Source organism: Mustela putorius, unplaced genomic scaffold, assembly GCF_011764305.1.
Source record: "Mustela putorius furo isolate JIRA1106 unplaced genomic scaffold, ASM1176430v1.1 tig00000813_pilon_pilon_pilon, whole genome shotgun sequence".
NCBI lineage: Eukaryota > Metazoa > Chordata > Mammalia > Carnivora > Mustelidae > Mustela > Mustela putorius.
Window position 1 is genome coordinate 373549 of NW_025421485.1, and position 14342 is coordinate 387890.

Below are 14342 nucleotides of genomic sequence, written 5' to 3' on the forward strand. Positions count from 1 at the left end.
TCTCCCCCATTTGTTTAGACCTCTTTGATTTTGTAAGATGTTTTACATAAACTATCTGTGAGTAAAGGTAGCTTTACTTTTTCTTTCTCAATATGAATCCCTTTTATTTCTTCTCCCTGCCCTATAAGACTAACCAATCTCCAGCAAAATGTTGAATGAAAGTGGTAAGAATAAATATTCCTACCTAGTTCCTGGCCTTAAAGGGAAACATCAAGTCTTTCATCATTGTGAGTGTTGTTAGTAGTAGGCTATATGTAAATGTCCTTTACCAGATTGAGAATCTCTCTTTTTCTTGCTGAGAACTTTTACCAAGAATACATATTGGACAAAAACTCTATTTCAAAGGGATATGTGCACCCTATGTTCATACCAGCATTATTTACAATAGCCAAATTATGGAATCAGTTCATGTCCATTAATTGATGAATGGATAAATAAGATGTGGTATATATGTATATATACAATGGAATAGTATTCAGCCATAAAATGATTAAATCTTGCCATTTTCAATGACCTAGATGGAGCTAGAAAATGCAATGCTAAGCAAAACAAGTCAGTCCAAGAAAGACAAATACCATTTGATTCCAGACTTATGTGCAATTTAAGAAACAAAACAAGCAAGGGCAAAGAGAGAGAAACCGAGAAACAGACTCTTAACTATAGAGAACAAACTGGTGGTTACAAGAGGGGAGGCTGATAGGGGGATGGGTGAAATAGATGGGGCTTAAGGAGTGCACCTGTAGTCATGAGCCCCAGATGATGTGTGGAATTGTTGAATTACACCACACATCTGGTGTGCTATATTGTACACCAGAAACTAATATAACACTGTATGTTAATTATACTGGAAATTAAATCAATCATCAATAAATCACACAATAAAAGCACTAGACTCTTAAAAATACAACATCTACAATATACAATATATAGTAAATTCAGTTAATATGCAGAGAATCAGAGAACTTTTATCAGTACAACAGAGACACATCCACAAATATAAGAGATGATAAAATTAGAAAAAACTTATTTTAAAGATTGTATTTATTTATCTAACAGAGAGAGATACCGTGAGAGAGGGAACACAAGCAGGGCGAGTGCAACCCTGATGTGGGATTCAATCCCAGGACCCTGGGATCATGACCTGAGCCCAAGGCAGACACTTCATGACTGAGCCACCAAGGGGCCCAGCAGACAAAAACTTTAAAAAGCTATTATTAATATGTTTAAGGAGTTAAAAAATAATACATGTTGGATTTTGACAAATGCTTTCCCTGAATCTATTAAGATAATCACATCTTCTTTTTTTTTTTTTTACTTCTTACACTATTAATATGGAATCATATTTAAGAATTTTTTGAATGTTAAACCAAATTTGCAATGCTGAGGTAAACTCTACTTACTCAAGATTTTTTTGTCCTTTTTATACATTTTTGTATTTGGCTTTTAAAAATTTGTTGAGAATTTTTGCACCTACGTTCATGAGGGTTCTTAGCTTTCAATTTACTTTTCTTGTAATGATTTTGCCTGTCTTTAGTATCAGAATAATTCTGGCCTCATAGAATGTAATAAGAAAGTATTTTCTTCTCTTCAATTTTTGGAAGAATTTGGACAGAATTCGCCCTTCACTAAACTCCTTGACCTACCTAATTCTTTCCCAAACTTCTTGTGTTAGTTTAAAATCACTTTCTTTTGAAGCCCCATCTCCAATCCTTAGATTTTTTTTCATTTTTTCTAGGTATATGTTGCCATAACCCACCATATTTCCTCTTTCATAATACATATTATACTTATAATTGCTTTTTACCATTATTTTTTGGCCAGCTATGAGACAAAGCCCTTTTCCATCTTGCTCACCATTCTATCACAATTGCCTAGTAATACATATTTCATAGTAGACCTAGACAACTTCCTTGTGAAGTAAGTTAATTTTTTAACCAAATGCCCATTTAAGGATATAATAAGATTATAAATTTTCCTGTGAGATAAAATGTTATCAAGAGTAATATTGACAAATTTCTTAATATTGTACCATCCTTAAATCCTGGAGTAAATTCTACATAGTCATAGGATATACTTTTTTGTATAGTAGTATCAGATATAGATGCATTCTCTTTGGTTTAGTTTTATTTAGCATTTTTTTCTCAATTTTCATAGTGATATTAGCCTTGCATGTGTACATGCATGTGTAAGTATGCAGGTACAAGAGACTTATTATAGAATTTATGCTAGCTTCTTTAAAGAATCAGATTTACTTATTTTTTCTATCAACTCTAGAATTAAAAATACATCTAAAGACTTAACATGTTGTTTGAAGGCCTCAAACAAATTACTTAAGAGACTATTTCAATTGATATTTAGAGGGAGGCATTCTCAGTCAGTATTACCAATTTCTTCCATATTTGGGAGACTTGTTCATGCACTATTTACATTTCTTTTGATTTTACTAGTTTATGTTTTCACAGAAAGTGATATATTTTATTGGTATTTAAAATTACTTAACAAAAACTTTTATAAATTGTTCATTGTTTCACTATTTTCTCTTTATCTGTAGTTACATGCACTTCCTTGGAACTCATATTTTTGAGTCTGTGTTTCTTCCTTTTTTACCTTGATTAGACAGACATGTGCTTTATTGTTTCATGTGTTTGTGCATGTATGCATGTGTCTGTGTGCTATAAGAACTAGCTATCGAGTGGCTGTGCATGGCTTTAAAAAGGCAGGTAAATGGGGCGCCTGGGTGGCTCAGCGGGTTAAGCCGCTGCCTTCGGCTCAGGTCATGATCTCAGGGTCCTGGGATTGAGTCCCACATCGGGCTCTCTGCTCAGCAGGGAGCCTGCTTCCCTCTCTCTCTGCCTGCCTCTCCATCTACTTGTGATTTCTCTCTGTCAAATAAATACATAAAATCTTTAAAAAAAAAAAAAAGGTGGGGGGAGGTGAATGGAATGGAATGAATCATTTTATTCAAACAGCAGCCTGAGTTTCCATTCAGGTCCCATGACTTCTAAATGTGTAATCTTGGGCAACTTTGTACCTCAGTTTTACCATCTGCAAAATGATGCTAATTATTAAAAAGCAATCAAAGGTCTTGCATATGGTAACAGATCGTTAATTGTTAATTGTAACTATTAATGTCTACTGCAGTAATTTTTATCTTCATTATTTCCTGTTTTCATAGGGAAACTTTTTTCATTTACTAAATGTTTAATTTCTATTTTATAATGTCTCATGTGGAATACTTAGTGGATTTGTGTTTGTGCATGGAAAAACTCAGAAAATGGATTTTTCTATGGCAACACCTTAGTTGCATCTCATTATCATTTTTACTAAGCTGTTTTATACTCTAGATATAATTTGTAATCATTTAAGTGTTATTTAGGAGTGATCTGAAATATTCAAGTAGTTGAGGGTTTAGTACTCTAATTTTATCATTAATATTAGTATTATTGTGTCATGATCAGAATGTGTAATCTCTGCTACTGCTACCATTTTGGAATTCATCAACGGTGTCTCTGTAGCCTAATCTTGGTTCAAACCCCCACCTGCCCCCCAAAATACAGCCCGATATAAGGACTCAGCCACAGGTAGTGACCAAGGAGATAAACCAGGCAGGAGGAGCAAGGGAACAAAGAAGGAAACAGGAACAGAGGAGCACTTAACAGCTGACACCTCGTTGAACAAAGTGCATTATGTGGCAGCCGGGGTCCAGTCCTCTCAAAACCCTCTAAGAAACTGCACAGGAAATTCCTACGTGTTCTCCCACCACACGGCTGGAAGCTGGAGAATTCATCCACAGTTTCCTTGACTCTATTAGTTGAGTTTTTCCCTGGGCTGTGCCTGTACATGAGTTGAGCAAGCTTCCTTGACTTCAGAGAAAGTGAGAAACAAAAACATGAGGAGAGAGCAAGGTCAGACCCTGAGCGGACCACTGGCAACGTGCATGAGAACTGCCCACTTACCACAGTCAGCTGCCTCTGACATCATGGGGTTGACCTACAGGGTCAGGTGTGGGGACCCATACTGTATCTTACTCACAAAATCATCTCCATTTGTAAAGTGTGCTAACAATAGGAGTATATTTTGAGGTATGATTTCCAGTCTTGGCTTCTAAATTTGCATAGAAGACTTTCAATACTTCACAAGGCAGACAGTACTATTTAGGGATACATGAGAGTATCAAGATCCCAAAAGAAATAGAGATACAGCTCTGTATCATTTTCTCACTTAACAAATGGTAAATAATTGCGCACATGTATTTGATGAAGATTTTCTTTATGTTAAACTGGAACTTGAAGAGTAAATAACTCTAGTATTCATTAAGAATAGATAGACTAGATACATTCTAAAATCATTAGTGTTAGTAATTTCCTGAAAATGTATTTTTTTCTTATTATTATAAATAGTAACACAGACTTATAGCATGACGTTTAATTAGGTAAAAATAACAAACCCATAAGAAGTCATATTTATAATATTTAAAAGGGGAGGAAAACTTGATTGCCTCTCCTTAACTGATAGACTTGTGATTTTTTTCTATGGCTTCAGTATAAGTTGTTATTGCACCCTGTAATCCTTCTGAAAAATCATTCCCAAAGGATTTTGGCTAGTCCTGTAATATGATAAAGTCAGCATAAAATTAATTGTGGCAAGTAAAGAACAGATACTTACAAAAACAGAAAGAAGAGCTAAGTAGGGTATATAAAGAACAGCTAAAAATATTTAGGACAGATGATGGATTAACACTGCTACTGGTAATTGGGGATCTTATGTAACATAAGATGTTACAGATGGTAGGAATTACAGATATGAAAGGTCTCACTCTGACAGACTTTGCCAGTGTTTTTAATAAATGTCCCATTCTAGCCTTAGACTGAGTTGGGTTGTTAGAGAAGCAGCCATGCATGGCATATTGACTTAAACTACCTGTTATTAACTCATCTTATAGCCTCAAGATAGCTAGACTGTACCTATAAAATTATAATTTCCCTTACCCAATTTTTTCAGAGGGTTGTCAGATTAGCATCTCTGAATTCCTGAGGTGATAAGGGAAGATCACTGACCCAGGGATAAAGGGAGGAAATTCTGCGTGACAACATTTTTTTCTCTTCTCTGAACTCATGATGGGTTTTTTGGCCCATTTCTCAGCTACCAAATTACTTATGCTGAGTATAAGACCATGTGCTAATTGCCAAAAATATGATTATGGAAGACAGATAATTCACATTCTGATGAGGGGAAGCATGAGCAACATGATTCTATTTGATTATTACTATAGTAGAAATAAATACAAAATCATGTCATCAGAACATGGGAAGTCTAATGTAGCCTGTAGCCTAGTCAGCTTGGGGGGACATCAAAGAGGTCATCCTGATGACAGCAGCTAGCTGAGCTTTGAGGACTAGAGGGAGACCTCCAAAGGGACAAGGACAAGAGGGTGACTGTATCAGACAGAAGTAACAGCTTATGGCTAGAGAGCATGACTCAATCTGGGACTTCATACTGCTGGAGAACACAGCTTTTCTCTTCTGAGGTATAAATGTTGAGAGTCCAATGGGAGGTGAGGCTGGACAAGAAGGCAGAAACATATGAGGGCAATAGGAAGATATGGAAAGATTTTACACTGAGACGTGACCTGGCTGAGTTTATGCCTTCCAGAGATTGTTTTGATGGCTCTATGGGAGGAAGACTTGAAAACTATGGACTGAAAAGAGGGAACTGGAGACAGACCAGCAATTAGTAATGAGGATACAAATAAGTATGGATGCTAACATATAGCACTTACCAGGAGGTAAGCCCAGAAGGTGAATTACATGTCTTAACCTTTCTGGGGAATCCCTACTATTTTAAAGCCTCCTATTTACAGAAAAGAAAACTGAGGCACAAAGATATTAAGTAAATGCTCCAAGTTCTCAGAGCTGTAATTGCGGGTAGAGAACTCTAAACCGGAAGCTGAGCTCCAGAACTCACGTTCTCAATACTGTGTTTCACTTTGCAAGGTGGGTTCTCAGGGGCTCTCCACACGAGTAGGCCATATGTTAACCGCTGAGACTGGTTTCCTCCAGTTACTCTTCACAACAACAGCTGCTGGTAGGTAACAGTTTTAAACATGTTTGCTCCCCCCCCAAAAAAAATCCTTTTGCTTTAACAAAGCTTTCCTGGAATGCCAGCAGGTGAAACACAGACAAGCAGAGCTGGCTGAAGTGGTAGGATGAATAGGTCTAGATGCCTACTTTCTCACTGCCCAGTATCCTCGAACATGGAAGACCAAAGATATTGAACTGCACATTTTAGAAACTACTGGTCCAGAAGTTATGGAAGCTTCCCAGGAACTCTGAGGTTCTAAACCCCTATAGACAAGAAGATAGATAATGTGAAGATGATATTATGAGAGCCATAGACTCAGGGCCCATTTCATACACCCAGGGGTATAAACTGAGGCTGGATACAGAGGTCATGCATTGAATGTCTGTACAACTCATATGTACAAAGGCTTAAAGGTTACATTGTCCCCCAGTAAGTCAGGCTCGGTGACAAATCACTTGCTGTCAATGCAAGTGAGGGACTAGATCACACCACTGCTCTCCAAGATACCAGTTCTCCATGGGTCCCATCACACATCTCCTGGGCAGTTTTTAACAGCTGTTATGGCCCTAAGAAACCTCAAAGTTGAATCTCAGGGTTTGGGGACTCCACAGTCTATGGACTGCTATGTCACAGAGTAAAGGAAATGACAGCTTCAGGAAGTGGTAATGAGCTATGAATGGAGTATCTGGGAATGGAATATCTAAGAAGGATGTGCAACTATCACCTCAAGGGACAGATTTGTGTAGAAGGACAAAGGAATCTTTACCAAGTGGATCTGGCCACACTGTCTGGTTTACATGGCATACATCCCAGTGCTGGAATCTTGCCTCCTGTTGGGGTTCTGAGGCTGGCCCACTTTCCTACAGAAGCCAGGGTAAATGCATTCCTCTCAGCAAGCCCTGGGCTGGGGCTTGAATTGGTTAATGAAGTTTCTAAACTCACTTAGCAATCTGTGAAGGATGATTGCCAATGCCGTATGTAGTGGGACAGACAGGCATCCGATCGCCCTCATTCTTTCACCCCTGGCTCAACTTAACAAGTCTTTGGCATCAACACTGGGCAATTCATCCAAACATGTCAGATAATGTCTATAAGGCCCCCATTACAGCAATACCCTTGTAGAAGATATATTTTATCCTTGATAAAAGGCAAGTGCTTCTGGCAGCGGGTGTTTCCTCCTCTGAGTGTCCAGTGTGTGGTGGAGGAGATAATCATCTGTGCATGCAGAAATCTGTACTGAGTGCCAACCACTGTCCTGGATCCTTCTAGCTCTGACACTTGATACTACACATGTCCTATCAGACCATACTGAGGTCACTGAATGAACAGATGAACAAAACAAAGACAGAATGTTATTTTTTTTTTAACTCATATTCAGGGTTTCATTTGTAAACTACAGGGCATACCATATTTATTTAACTTAATCTATCAGAATGACACTTACTTCATTAAATTAAGAAATTTTAATTAACTAATGAAGATTTCATTGTCTACTCTTTTATGTTCATATTAGGGTAGGTCATTTTGATGACAACTTTTATAGCTATAATTAAATATTTCTAATAGATTTAGTTAAATTTGCAAATAATAAGGCATATTTCATCTTTATTTTATTATTCATGACATATCCAATTTAGCTGTGTGGCAGCCGCCCAATTTCTGGTGTCTTCTCTTCTTTCTTTTCACAAGTGTATGCTTTACTTAAGAGAAAAGCATCAGATCCTGATACCATCAAGGATTTAAGGTCCATGCAATCCAGAGATGGGCCCATGAATGAAGGAAGTGTCTTTTTCTCTTCTGTGATATGTGGAGTAAGACAACCTTATGTGACCAGCACACATATTTATCTCATGGATTAATCAGCGTAAAATCTAGAAAGTGGAAGATTGGCATGTGTTCCCTGGGTTCTAGGCCATTCTGAAATGTCCTTTTACAACATTCCTAGAACAGTCATTCTGTTGATGTCTGCACACCCCTGGACTGGGGAGCTTATACCTCTAAAGGGATACTAGTCAATTACCTTTTTAACATTTAATATGTTCTTTGTATTCAGCTGAAATAGAGGATTGTAGTTCCTTTAATGGCAGCTTTGCCTCACCAACCCCTACCAATGCTCAGAAGCCGAAAGTGACACAAGACCATGAACATCAGAGTCTGGGAGACAGAACGAGTAGAGCGGATTGACTCTTCCCCTGCTGACCCATACATGGATAGTCTCTCTTCTGAGACAAACCGGCACCCCTATTTCTAACTCACTGATTTCCAGACCTTCAGATAGGATACTTGGTGTGGACCAAATGGATGGATATAAGGAATCCTAAATTTTCAGAGCTTGAAGTGTTGCCCACTGCAAGTTCCTCATCATTTAGGCAAGAAGGCAAGTTTACTAGGGGGAAGTGACTTGCCCAAGGACTGAGGGTTTTTTTGTTTGTTTGTTTGTTTGTTTTGTTTTGTTTTGCCTTTTTCCAGAATCTCTGGTCAAGATACTACTGTATCTCGTCAAAGTGTTATTACTGTGATTCTAAGCCATTTCGATCTGGACAGAAGACACTTCAGCCCTAGTTACAGGCTGAAGATATTGAAGCCATATGTCATACTTTGACATGAGAGTCTGTGCCCTATGGGGACCTTGAGTTTTCCTAAGCATCTGTGGGACATTTGTCAGGCTCCACAGATCCCATGACCCTGATCTGGGGCCATGCTTTCCCTCTTGATCTAAAAGCTTGCCTCTCTCTTTCACCTACCCTGCTCTGTTGTCATGGTCTCCTCACACCGAGGCATCTGTCCAGCTCCAACAAAAGCCCTTCCCTTCCAAGGAGTAGTTGCTGACTCCTCCAGCCCAGTCCTCTGAGGACCACAGCTCTGGCCATTTATTTTGCCTGTTTTCTTACTCTTCTGAGGTGCCTGCCTTCCCGAAAGATTCCTTTTGATTCACTTTTCATGTGGTTTTCTCTCCAGCAGAATCATGATCTTGTGGAGGGTAGAGGTGAGGCTTGTAATTCTCTATACTTTCTCCCTCTACAAAATCCACTTCTCCTGCTGGCTCATTGTTCCCAAGTAAGCTCTGAGAGCCACGGCTGGATGCAGGAGTTAGCACGTGATCTGGAATATTTAGTAGTAGCAATGGATTTGGCCCAATCTATTGTTATATTCCACCCTCTTTGGTCTAACATCCATAAAATCCGCCCTCATTCATGTTTCTGGGTTTCTGCTGATATAAAGGCACAAATAAAATCCGTTTTGGCTTAAACTATCTCCATCTGGGCTTTAGTATGTGTCTGTATGGCTGGAGCCTCTGGGGTGTAAACTCTGGGTGTCCATCCAGTCCAACCACAGGAGTGGTTGTGGTGGATTTCTGAGGAAAATGGTTGTCCACTGTTAAGGCACAGGATAGGAATAACCTACTCCAGGTAGGGTTATGATAAGCCTTTCAGGTAAAGGAAGGGTAGTCTAGAAGATGCTTAATCAGTGACAAAGGGACCGCAGGGTCACTGGGAAGCTGAGGATTGCCAGTTGCTTCTGGGTTCAACCAGATACTCTCACTCCAAATTTTAGTAGCCTAATATTTCCCCCCAAAAATGTCCTAACTTCCACATAAGACACTTAGTAAGACTCTAAATTCAGTTGTCACTGTCATTCAGCAACTTGCACAATAAATTTTTGGTTGTTTTTCATGCATCAGCTCTGTGGCTATAAGAAATAACAGCACATTTTAGGGTCTTCTTTTTTAATTTTTTTAAAAGATTTTGTTTATTTATTTGAGAGAGAAAGCAAGAGAGAGAGAGAGAGGACAAGCCGCGGGAAGAGCAGAGGGAGAAGGAGAAGCAGACTCACCACTGAGCAGGGAGCCTGATACAGGACTTGATCCCAGAATCTTGGGATTGCGACCTGTGTGGAAGGCAGACGCTTAACCAATGGAGCCACCCAGGCACATTAGAACCTTCTTGAGCCTCAGTACACTTGAGCTGATAGTGAAAGGACTAAAGTTCATCATTTTCTTTGTGCAATTGCTCAGTTGCGCTTCAAAGAATGCTCCTGCACCACAGTTCCTGTAGTCACCATCACTACCACAATCATCCCATGCAGAAGCCACTGGGGCCCCCAAGGTGTGTCTCCAGTTGGCACTTGACCGTGTCCAACCACAAGTGATAGCTTGACTCACCAGGATGTCCCTGCATGCCTGCCATGGACTTCTAGCATCTCATGTCCCATTAGCAAAAATAAAAACAAAAATAAAAACCTAGCACGACACTGAAGTTTGAAGACCCAGCCAAAACAGTCCTTAGATCCCATCTTTGTGGTCTGTCTCCTGAGGCTCCCTCCCACAATGATTCTGTATCAGCCAGGTACAGTCAGGAGACAGAATGCATACACTTATTTGAACAGAGAAAAGTTCAACATAAGGAATCACTAACTAACAACAGTTATAGTTCACCTATAAAGGAATAATGAGCAATCCCTAAGATTGACGGAGAACGTCTTGGGGGAAATAAAGAGGGAAATAAAGGACTTTCTTCAAGGATAGGCTTCACCTCCTTGGAGAAGGTGCTTTTTGTATTTGGTGGGCAGCAGGGAGGCTTGGTGGGTTGACACAGGTCAGAGCTGAAGCAGAGACACCAGGCTGAGGGTAGCAGGCACGGAACTATGGAACAAATGCGGCAAACAGGAAACAGCCCTCCTAGGTTGAGGGAGGCCAGGATGGAAGGGCAGGACCCCACATCCAGAACTGGTAAGAAGGAAATGCCCCTCTGGGGCGCTCATGGACTCAGGATGGAAGGCGAGGAGTCCCAGGCATACCTGGCAGGCCGGAAGCCTACGGTGATGCGGGCAAGCAGGCAAGGCTGGGAAGCTTGCCTGGAGAGTCTGTGAGACCCACTGGGAACCTCCCCACGGAGGCGGTGCTGAAAGTCAAAGGGAAATCATCCACAGAGCTGCCCCCACACCCTGATAGAGGGGAGCATCAGCAGAGGTCCCTGAATGGGACTCTGACAGCAGAATGGTAGAAGAAGGAAGCAGCTCACCAGAACAGAGAGGCCCCCTTCTTCTTGACCTGTCTCTTCAGCGCCCTCTACTGGAAAAGCTAAACATTTCGTGAACTGACAAAGGGGAAATATTTAACAGGGTCTTTCATTATCACAAGCAAGCAATGAAAGGTGAGAGCTAAGAGGCAATATTTGACACAGAAGCATCAATTATTATGATAATAGTTAACATTTTATACAGTCTTTATATTTGGCCAAATCCCCTTTCTGTTTATCGCCTTATTTCACTCCTCCCTTTATTAATTTCATTTGAGGGATGACGAAATTGAGGTTCAAAGTTGTTGATCATCCAGAGTCCCACAGTTAGTCAACGGTAAAATTGAAGTTCAAATGAGATTTTTTTGGATGGCCATTTGAATTCTTCCTACCAAGCCCACTGCCTTCCTCCAGGAGGAACTAAAAAGTGGAGAAAATTGATTGATCAGTAAATCATTATTTATTGAACCCCTACCACACGCCAGGCACTGAGTTACATACTAGGTACACAGAGGAGGTAAAAGACACGTGGCCTATCGTCTCATGGCACTTACAGTCCAGAACAGGGTAAGCAAACTTTATCCTAAAAGGTAAATATAAATAAGAGTATTTTAGGTTTTGCAGGCTCAGGAAGCAAAATCAAGGATATCATATAGACACTTACGTAGCCATTGGCAATGTAAAAATCATTTTTACTCATGCTTTAATTAGTTGTTTATTATAGTGATAGATAGTTTGTTGATCTTTGGTCTTTGGAAAGGGATAGATAAAAAGAATAAATGCGTGTGGGAGTCCAAAGAGTAAGAAGGAAAGGAAAATAAATGGCTCCATGGGAGAACAAAGGAGATGTAGGGAAAGATTAAAACAGAGCATCAGGGAGTTTGTATCTGAGGAAGGACACTGGGATGGAGGCCCAAAGAGTGAGTTATTAACTGGGCAGAGTGAAGGTAGGACATTCTGGGCAGAGGCAAGAGTCCTTGGGAGGGGGAGAGCCTGGTGCATTCAAGAAGTAGTCAAACCACAACACACACACACACACACACACACACAGAGCAGTGGAACTGTAACTCCAAGATGAAAAAGGACGAGAATATGGAGATGAAAGAGGAAGCTGACCAGGTCATCAGATCATCAGGAGCTTATGAAGAGGGGAGCCAGGAGGCAGTCATGCCTGGGAACAATCCAAAGTCAAAGGGAAGGAGGAAGAGGGAGGAGAGAGCAGATGCAAGGGCAGAGCCTGATGCAGCAACCGCAGGGACCTCCCAACCTCACAGCCTTGTCCATGAAATGCTGTTATGCGTGTCAGCCTTCAGGGAAGTCCCGCCTCTCAAACCCCCAACCCACAGCAGCACACATTCCTTTCAGGTCTGTCCTTTGATGCATTCATAGAGAATTCAAACCATCTTTCCATTTCATAATTCAGTCTCTTGCTCCAGGCCTGACCAAAAGGGCAGGAAAGCAGCCTGGCCATCTGCCCCCACTGCACAGAAGCTGAGCAGTCAGGACACAGGAGCAGAGGTGAGGAGTCAGCAGACCTGGATCTCCATCCCGGCTCAGCCCAGATGTCACATTTCACATCCATGTCAGGGATCTGGTCTAAGTGATCACAGAGAACTGACCACGTCACAGTCAAGAGCACAGACTCTGTCTGAGTCTGATTCAGCTCCCTCATCTTTAGGACGGGCACAATTCTGGTTATCCACCTGGTAGGTTGGCCGTGAGTAGTAGGTGGGTGTGTGATGGCTTACAACAGTGCATACACTCAGAAAATACCTGTGCCATTAGCTGTTCCTTCACTGGATCCTTCCATCACTGTGCAATATGGGTAGGACAGCAATCATCATTATCCCATATCACAGACAATGGCCTTGAGACCCAAGAAAGTTGAGTCTCTTACCCAGGGTCATGTGGTAGAGCTGCTTTCCAGGCTTTTGCATTCTCAGCTCCATAGCTCGGCCTAATTACCTTGGGCAAGTCATTGCAGCCTTGTGGGTCTTGGTTTACCTAATAGTGAGATGATAGTCAGTTATCTCTAAGTTTTCTTCCTGACCTGACCATCCACACATCTACCATCCAATCTGGGGACTTATCCGAATTGGAACTGGCAGGTTCTGCTCGCCTGGCCGGGTTGTGCCTGGCCTTCTCGAAGCAGGGAGGCTTCCCCAGGCCCGCATCAGCTGCTGGCCCCGGCTCCTCCATGCTCTGCAAGTTCCCTTGTCACATAAAATTCTCCTTCTGACACTGTTTCCCTTTAGAAAGAAAGTAAATCATAACTTTTCACTTAAGCATTTCTGCTTCTAGTCAGACCTGCTTTAGCCTGAAGTTGAAAAAGAGTACATTTGGTTGGATCACATTTCAACTCAGTCTAATAGATATTTGCTTAAGGGGGAAAAAGGTTGAAGAAAAAAGGGAAATGTCAAAACGGAATAATAAAATGGTCTATAAACAGAAGCAGGTTTTCTGCGATACGTTACCCCGATAAACCCGATAATAGTTCCCAAATGCACTGTCCTGGTTTGATGCCAGGCTGGGCGGTGGGGGGTGGGGGGAGCGTGCTCTGGGTTATTTTTAATTTTACTGTAGCCAAACCATGACCTCATCCCGGAGGAATTCTCTCCCACCGAAGAGCTGTATCGAGTTATTTGTCGGCTGAAATTCATTTGAATGTGTACTCATCGGAAACATGTGTGGCCACAGAAGCAGCCAAGAGGGAAATCTGGGGAAAAAATAGGATTTTCAAGGAAACCCTTCCCTTTGTTTTAATGAAACAGGCTGGTCCTTGCGGGGCCTCATGGCTTCGACAGCATCGGCCCTGAGCCTGCTATTCCCCCTGACCACTCGGTGCCCTCAGGAGCTGGACCAAAACCCCTACCCCCCAGTAAGTGCAGCCCTCACCCGCCACCCATAGGGGCAGGCTCTGGGCAGCCACTCTGTGAGCTGGACTTGGGCCTCTGAGTGTAGGCACTTTGGCCAATGCCCACACCTAATGATGGTCATGAATAATAATGATGCCCACTCTTTACCCAACACCTTCTACAGGCATCGTTCTAAAGCACATGGCATGATTGTCTCACATACTCACAATAAATGTATGATTCATCCCCATTTCATGGATTAAAAAACTGAGGCTTGGGGAGTCAACTCCCTCACAGCACCTGGTTATTTTGTGACTTAATCACATTTCAATACAAGCCTCTTTTATCTTAAGGCTCAGGTCTAGCCACCATGCTTCTAGGAGAGATC